General features: G+C 39.8%; 1 protein-coding gene across 1 annotated transcript in view; it reads left to right on the top strand.

The window, feature by feature from the left end:
- Positions 1-1,020: 1,020 nt before the first annotated feature.
- Positions 1,021-8,236, top strand: part of LOC150104427 (adhesion G protein-coupled receptor G2-like) — a 107,897-nt gene continuing 100,681 nt past the window's right edge. The window contains exon 1 of the mRNA XM_090396480.1: positions 1,021-1,155. The gene's annotated coding sequence lies outside the window, so the exon portion shown is untranslated. The remainder of the gene's footprint in view (positions 1,156-8,236) is intronic.

The following is an 8,236-nucleotide window of genomic DNA, read 5'->3' as shown; positions in this document are numbered from 1 at the left end:
AATTTATTTCCTACTCTGCTGTATATTTCAACAAGTACAAACATTTCCTTTTTCATTGTGTTAGCTGCCCTCTAATACATTGAAAAATTCCTCCACTTCTTTAGTAGAATATTTTATAAGACCATAGGCACAGGCGAGTTCCATTTTCATCATTATAATAGATTTACAAACTCAGATAACATTTGTGATAAAGGAACTTTCAATATGCTTTCTTTTCCTTGATTGCCTCTTTAACTTCTTGAGTCCACCATAAAGTTCTGAATTTTCTGTGAACTCAGTCAACTGTCAGTTCAACTATTAATAGAGATCAAGTGGAAGGAATTAACATTCATTCATATTGCTTGGCTAAAAAATTAGCAGTAATACTAATGGTGTTGGCAGGCCTTTCAATACATAAATAACTTTTAATTCAATCTAACAGATAAGTTTAGGTGTTGATGGTTATTCATGACTTATTTTTCACGGTATTAACAACGCCACACACTTTTATCACAAACATGTTTTATTAACGCTTATATATTTTGCAATTATATTGTTTCACTCACTCACTGTCACGTATACAAGTGTGTTGTGCTCTGATGATGCAGAGTTGAAAATCAGCGAAATATAAGTGTTAATAAAACATCTTTGTGATAAATGTGTATGGTGTTGTTAATACCGTGCAAAATAAGTCATGAACTTTTAATTCATAAAAATAGTCAACACTATCCAATCTCTTACCTAATAGATATATGAAAATCAATTATTCTGCCTGTTATTTATACTTTCACCAATTATCTGCATCTCAGATGTATAAAAGTTAAGTTTGTATGATGTTCATTTACAGTTTTACTGATTATTGAACATCCTACTATCTGCTTATTATAAATAACAGGTCTCTTAGTTATTTGGAAAATGATCCCCACCAGAATCAAGGTAGATGGAAGTAATGGAACCCTGTAAATTTAGTTGATTTCTTATTAAAAGATTGACTGTTTGTAATATTGATTACATTTTAATTTTTTTTTTTTCCTTCTTTCCCCTAAAGCTGAAGGACTGCCTGTGATAAGACGATGCCTTTACAATGTTACAGTTGGTGCATACTGGGGTGAGGTAGAAGGAAACTGCACTGGTAAAAATTCAAAACTAACAGACCAGCTTAGATCAAATGCTCAAGTAAGATATATTGGTTGGCTGTATATTTTAATAAGAGAACTGTAAAGCGTGTATTATAGTGCAATTAGATAAATGATTTTCCTTGTCATGTGAGACCACTCAACATGCATATAGAAGGCCTGAAGTAGATTGAAAAATTATTGTTTGGTCTCTAGAGCAGGATTCCATAGTTTACTCACACTGCTAAATGTCTTCAAGTTATTAGCCTGTCGTGGATGGAAATGACAGGAAAAAAAAAAAACTAATTTCATTCAAATCCACCAAACCTTCAAGCATCAGGCAATGTAACCAAAAACTATTTACCAAAAGTTACAATCTGACAGTTGATTTTCTTTTTTGTCACAATGCTACCTTTGTGAAGTCACTTATTTAGTAACAGCACCTTCCATTCTTCCTCATGAATCTTTTCTCAGCTTTCATGAAAAAGTTTGTTATAAACAAAGATGGGATGCAGAATTTATACTTGGTGAGGATATATTGTTGGAGGTGGAGGAAATAAGAGATCTGGGGGTGATAGTGGATAAAGATCTAAAATTTAGAGGACACATAGCCAAAATTGTGAAGACAACACAAAGGCTTCTGGGAATGATGCGGAGGACAATGATGTGTAGAAGTAGGGAGATTCTTGTTCTGTTGTATAAGGCTTTGATTAGACCACACATGGACTATTGTGCCCAGATTTGGTCACCGGGTTTTCAGAAGGATGAAGAGATGTTGGAAAGGGTCCAAAGGCGACTGACTAAGGTAGTTTCTGACGTCTGGAATGTCGAGTATGAGAAAAGATTGAGAAGATGTAATTTGCAGAGTCTGGTGGACAGGAGGAAGAGAGGAAGATATAATAGAGACCTACCAGCTGGTAAGGGGTTAATGTTGTAAATATGTTGTAAATGATTGGAATGCCTTGCCTGAGAGTGTGGTGTCTGCAAGGAGTTTGAGTGTGTTTTGGACACGTATGATGAGCCCTGTGTGTATGTGATAAAAGGACCTCCCAGATGAGTCTTTGACTCCATGAGGTCTTGGTGTAGTAATAATAATTATTCAAGTTGATTATTTTCTCAGGGACTTTAATGTGTAGGATACATGCTAATCCCCTCATGGTAGTGGATACCTCCTTGTGATGGCACTGGCCCATTTTGTGCTTACTTTTTTTCCCATATTCTTCCTTCTACCCTTTCAGAGTCTTTTTTACTATCCTGTATTCTACATCACCATCACTGTGATCTAATGCTTCACTGCTGTATTTGTTGTATGATCTGTGGACATCTGGAAAGGGGGATACCGGTAGTCTCATGCTACTTTGGTCTCTGCTTCGGCAAGATAGGTGATTCTGGATGGCAAGATGGCTAGTGGGTGTGCCTGCAAAGGTCAAGGTTGCAGTAAGTCTTTTTCCATATTGTCTGGGGACAGGATTTGCTGTGGGGGCCTGTATAGCATCCAGGGATAGTCCTGGTGTTCTACTCTTGAGTGCAGTCATTGCTTTGCAGAGAATGGGCATCCATGTGTGGCTCCATGGCTTGTAGAGAACTCTGGTGTTGAATTAAATGCCTCCTGAGAATGAATAATTTTTCATCTTGTTTATCAGAGGCCCTCAACAAGCCCCAACTATATCATGAAACCATAAAACAGAAAATCAGAATAAGAAGCAGAAAACATCAGGAGCTGCAATTAGTACACAGCTTTTCTTGATAATACATTCAACAGATGAATGTGCAATTTGAAAAAAAGTCAACCTTCTTCATCCAGAAGGGTTGGCAGGATCTCCAAAGTCCAGAAAAATGCTTTGTTCAGAAGATATACTTATTGATGCTTCAACTAAGTCACAATGAAAAAAGTTACTTCCTGTAAACTTTTCATGAGGCATAAAATGAGGCATGCCAGTGGTTTTGAGGCAGTATGGTGTGAGATAGAGGTGAATAGAATCAAATACTTGGTGGGATGTTGTTATAGACCTGGTAATGTGGATGGTGGTGATAGTGAAATGTATAGTCAAATAAGCCAAGCAAATAAGAAAAGGGTGATCATTATGGGTGATTTTAATTATGGCAATATAGACTGGATTGAAGAGATAGCGACTGGAAGTAAAGAAAATGAGTTTCTTGAGTTTTTGAGGGATAACTACCTCAGACAGTATGTAACAGAGGGCACACGAGGATTAAGGGTCTTGGATTTGGTCATCTCATCGGAGGATGTAATTATAAATGAGGTGTCAAATCATCCACCAATTGGTGAAAGTGACCATGAGGTGATTACTTGGGTGGTTGCCAGCAGTGCAAGGACCCCTGTGAAAAAAGGGTATATGTGGAACTACAAGGGGGGTGATTATGAAGAGCTCAGGACACAGCTTGCAGATGTAGCATGGAATGAGGAGTTAGCTGGAAAAGAGATCAATGCAGCTTGGGGGATTTTCAAAAACTATTTAGTAGATGCAATGTCTAAATGTATACCACGGGTGAGAAGGTTAAATAAGGTAGGTGTGAGATGGATGAATAAAGAGATTAAGCATGCAATACAGAAAAAAAAGGCATTGTGGAGACAGCATAAGAGAAGTGGAAGTAACCAATTTCATGAGGTCTACAAAGACCAGGCAAGGAGGGTGACTTGGTTGGTGAGAGTAGCTAAAGAGAGGTATGAACAGCAGTTAGCTAATGAAGCCAAAAAGAATCCTAGGGAGTTCTTTCGATATGGGGGGGGGGGGTGGGGGGGGGGGGGGGTGGGGGGGGGGGGGGGTGGGGGGGGGGGGGGGTGGGGGGGGGGGGGGGTGGGGGGGGGGGGGGGTGGGGGGGGGGGGGGGTGGGGGGGGGGGGGGGTGGGGGGGGGGGGGGGTGGGGGGGGGGGGGGGTGGGGGGGGGGGGGGGTGGGGGGGGGGGGGGGTGGGGGGGGGGGGGGGTGGGGGGGGGGGGGGGTGGGGGGGGGGGGGGGTGGGGGGGGGGGGGGGTGGGGGGGGGGGGGGGTGGGGGGGGGGGGGGGTGGGGGGGGGGGGGGGTGGGGGGGGGGGGGGGTGGGGGGGGGGGGGGGTGGGGGGGGGGGGGGGTGGGGGGGGGGGGGGGTGGGGGGGGGGGGGGGTGGGGGGGGGGGGGGGTGGGGGGGGGGGGGGGTGGGGGGGGGGGGGGGTGGGGGGGGGGGGGGGTGGGGGGGGGGGGGGGTGGGGGGGGGGGGGGGTGGGGGGGGGGGGGGGTGGGGGGATGTTCCCAGTAAAGATTAGATATTAGCCTAATGTCTTTTCCATCCATGCCTATTTTTGAAAGGATTTCAATTAATTGTTCATGTTGAACATTGTCGAATGACTTTTTGTAATCTATAAAGCAGAGGTACACATCTTTTTGTTTTTCTAGATATCTTTCTATGATGTTCTGACATTGAAAATACCTTCTCTTGTACCTACATTTTCCTTGAAGCCACTTTGTGTATCATTTATATCTATGTTTATTTTTCTTTTATTTTTTTCAAGAATAATGTATAAGAGGACTTTTCATACTTGACTGATGAGGCTAATTGTCCTGTACTCTTCACATCTTGTAGCTTTTGTTTTTTTGGAAATTGGAATGAAAATTGAATGATTAATATCTTTGGGTAGAAATCCAGTTTCATATATTTTATTGCATAATTTTGTTAGAAATTTCAGTCCTCCTTCATTGAGAGAGCCGTCAACCATTCTGCCAAGATATTATTTATTCCTGCAGGTTTATGTGGTTTTAGTTTTCTGGCAGTGTTTTCAATTTCACAGAGTAAAATGGGTGGTCTTTCTAAATCAGTCTGTTCAGGAATATTATTTCTTTGTTGTTCATATAATTTCCTTCTGTATTCAATCCATCTTTCCATGATTTCTTTTTTATCCATTAGAATATGGTCTCTTAGTCTCTAAAGACACTTGCATGATTTACTGTATTTTTCCTGCTTGTCATTTCTCTGATCTTTTCATACATTTCTCTGCTTCTATGTTGTCTATCAAGGTTTTCTATATATCTATACATTTATTCTTAATCCATTCCTCTTTGGCTTTCCTGCATTCTTTTTTTTTATTTCTTTATTCATGCTTTTATATTCAGGTTTGTTCTTTAACTTTTTTTCTTTGTTCCATCAATGTTAGTATTTTTTCATTTATCCAAGGTTTATTTCTTTTGTGGAAGTGTATTTTTGGCTGCTTCGTTGATTCTATTCTTGAATCTTTGCCAGTTCATGTTAATTCATCAATTGGTGTTCTATTTTCTGTGTGAGTTGTGGTGTCAGACTTGTTAAGGGATTTTGTGAATTCTTTTATAAAGCGGTCTTTAACTTCTTGGTTGTTAAGCGAGTCTGAATTATAAGTTTCTCTTATGAATGGTTAGCTTGGTGTCTTAAGTTTTATTTTGATTTTTGCAATCACTGGGTTGTGGTCCGATCCTATGTCTGCTCCAGGATATGTTTTTGTTTGTGTTATTGCATTTTGGAATCTTTTGCTTATTATTATATAGTCAATTTGGTTTCTGTAGATGTCTCCAGGGCTTTTCCATATATATGGTCTTCCGGGAGGATGTTTAAATAGTGTGTTGGCAATTATTAGGTCATTGGTTTCATAAAATTGAATTAATCTTTAACCTCTTTCATTTCTGATTTCAAGCCCTTGGTTTCCCATGCAAAATGAGATTTTTTCTGAGCCCACTTTTGCATTTAGGTCACCCATCATTATAATAATATCATCTGACTTAGCACTAGAGATTGCAGTTTTGGATGTCTTCATAAAATTGTTCCATCTCTTCATCTGGGTGGTCTGTCTTGGGTTGGTGCATATGCTTGGATAATATACAGGTTGAATGGCTGTGCAGTTATTTTAGCTGTTATGATTCTGTCATTTATTGGCCAATATCCATGCAGAGATTTTGCAATTCTATTACTTAGGACAAGCGCTACTCCATTAAGGTGTAAGTCACTGCCAGAGTAGATTATAGTGTGATTTTTCTTATTATTATTATGCCTATATCTGTCCACTTCATTTCATTGATATCTGCAATATCAGCTTTCATCACTTCTAATTCCTGGAGTTGGTTGTCTAATTTGTCCACCTCGTAGAGTGTTCTGATGTTCCATGTTACTATTTTCAAGAGATTGCTCCTGGTTTTCAGACAAGGGACATCTGAGAATATCCTCCCTGGAGGGTTTGGGATATTATCTTCATACACCACCTTAGTAGTTCTTGTCTTACAATTTCTGGTTTCAAACTCTTCTTCTCTGTAGCTATAAGAGCTGATGGTTGCAGGGGTCTCAACCACATCTCTAACTTCATATTGTGACATGATGTGTTTCATGGTTAACAATGGATAAATATGTGGTGAGGCTCCAATCTCTTCTACGACAGCTGGCCACAAGTCCCTTAGATGTCAGGAGTGTGCCCTTTATGTGCCAGCACATCTTGCTGTCATGCCCTTGATGCCATTGATCAGTCAGTGTTGATTCTTCTTCCATCTTGGCCATTCCAGACTTCATGCACATAAAGGTTGACATTCCCTATTTACAGCATTCTACATTGCTGATACCCTCATTTAGTTTAGTCTGCCAGCCGAGGTGGTTTAGGTGTGACTGCTGGTGTACACTATCAACCAATAGAGTCATAAGTAGAGTTGGACCAGAGCCCAACATCCTGATCCTGAGATCAGCGGCTGACATCGATACTAAGGTGCTATCACTCCAAACTCATATACCCTGGTAAGCATGTACTGCCTCAATAAATTTCAGTGAGAAATTGAACATGCTAGCTGGTCCACTTTTTTCTCATTAACAGAATTCAAATCTGCGATTGTCAGCTCATCTCTGGTCACTGATGCAGTGATTCGTGTAACAGTGTATTATACTAGCTGCCAGTTCCTAAAATGAACAAGCTGTAGTTCCTAAAACATCTAGTAGCTTTCCATGTTTTCCTAAGCCATGGTGGAATGATGACTGCACAGCAGCTAACGATAATGCCTCAGAGAACTTGCAACAAACCTAACTGCTTTTAAACACACTCTAGTAAGACACATACATCATCAGAGCCAGAAGAAATTTTGGATCCAATATACATTATCTATAACAAGATCCACCAATTGCAAAAGAAGTGTGGGGAAAAAAAATCCAGAAAAATGAAAGCATATACACCAGCTCTCTATCCTAGAACATAACAGTCACATAGTTGCTGACTCAACAGTAATTGCTGTTATACTTGGGAAGATTTTTGCTAAAGCATCAGCAACACCTTATACAAGTAGCTCAATCATGAATATATTTCACGTGAAAACATTCTTTTGCTTCTATGGGTAAAGGATTCAAACCTATTATATAGTTTCTTGGTATCTTTAATGTATAGTAGAACTGAGGTTAAAAGACTTTCAGCATCTTTCTCTCATCCAGAGATTTTTATTAATAAGGTCTAGCACCTTTTGGCTACTTATATATGAGATATGACTGACTTCTGTATTAATTCAACCTTGATATCTCACACAGGTCTGGCTCCCACTGATGAGACCTCAATAAAGGTCAAAACTGGTCTAGGTAGTGACCCTTCCCATTATGCATAGCATTTTACAAGTCCGAAAGGGTGTGTGTGCTTTGCATTATGAGATACATATTAAGGCAAGTGATGTGAAGTCATTAGCTTCTTATATACAAGTAGTTCAGACATGAATATATTTCATGCACAAAACATTGTTTTGCTTCCTTTGGTAAAGGATTAAAACCAAGTATATAATTTCTTGGTATCTTTAATGTATAGTAGAACCAAGGTAAAAAAAAAACTTTCAACATCAGCGACATCTTTTTATCCCTGCAGAGTTCCTTGTCCAAAAATGCAAAGCAGAAAAATAACAATTTTTCTTTTCCACAGATGGCACTGAAGAATATAGCAAGCCGTTCATTAAAGAAGAAATGAAAGCTGCTGTGTTTAAGTGTTACCTAACTGCTGTTGCACCAGATAATATTTATGAAATGGTAAAACATCTGTTGCCATCATCCATGGATCAGAAGTTGCAACTTAACAACAGAATTTTTGTGACTATATTTCCACATATTTGGCAGAAGGCAATTATTAATGCCTTTCCTAAGCCATAGAATGATCCAAAATCCCAAATAACTA

This window comes from Typopeltis vanoorti, chromosome 8 (assembly GCF_054136105.1).
Source record: "Typopeltis vanoorti isolate ZY-2024b chromosome 8, IOZ_Tvanoo_1.0, whole genome shotgun sequence".
Taxonomy (NCBI): Eukaryota; Metazoa; Arthropoda; class Arachnida; order Uropygi; family Thelyphonidae; genus Typopeltis; species Typopeltis vanoorti.
Note: the sequence above shows the minus strand (reverse complement) of the source record. Positions and strands in the feature narration are given on the sequence as shown.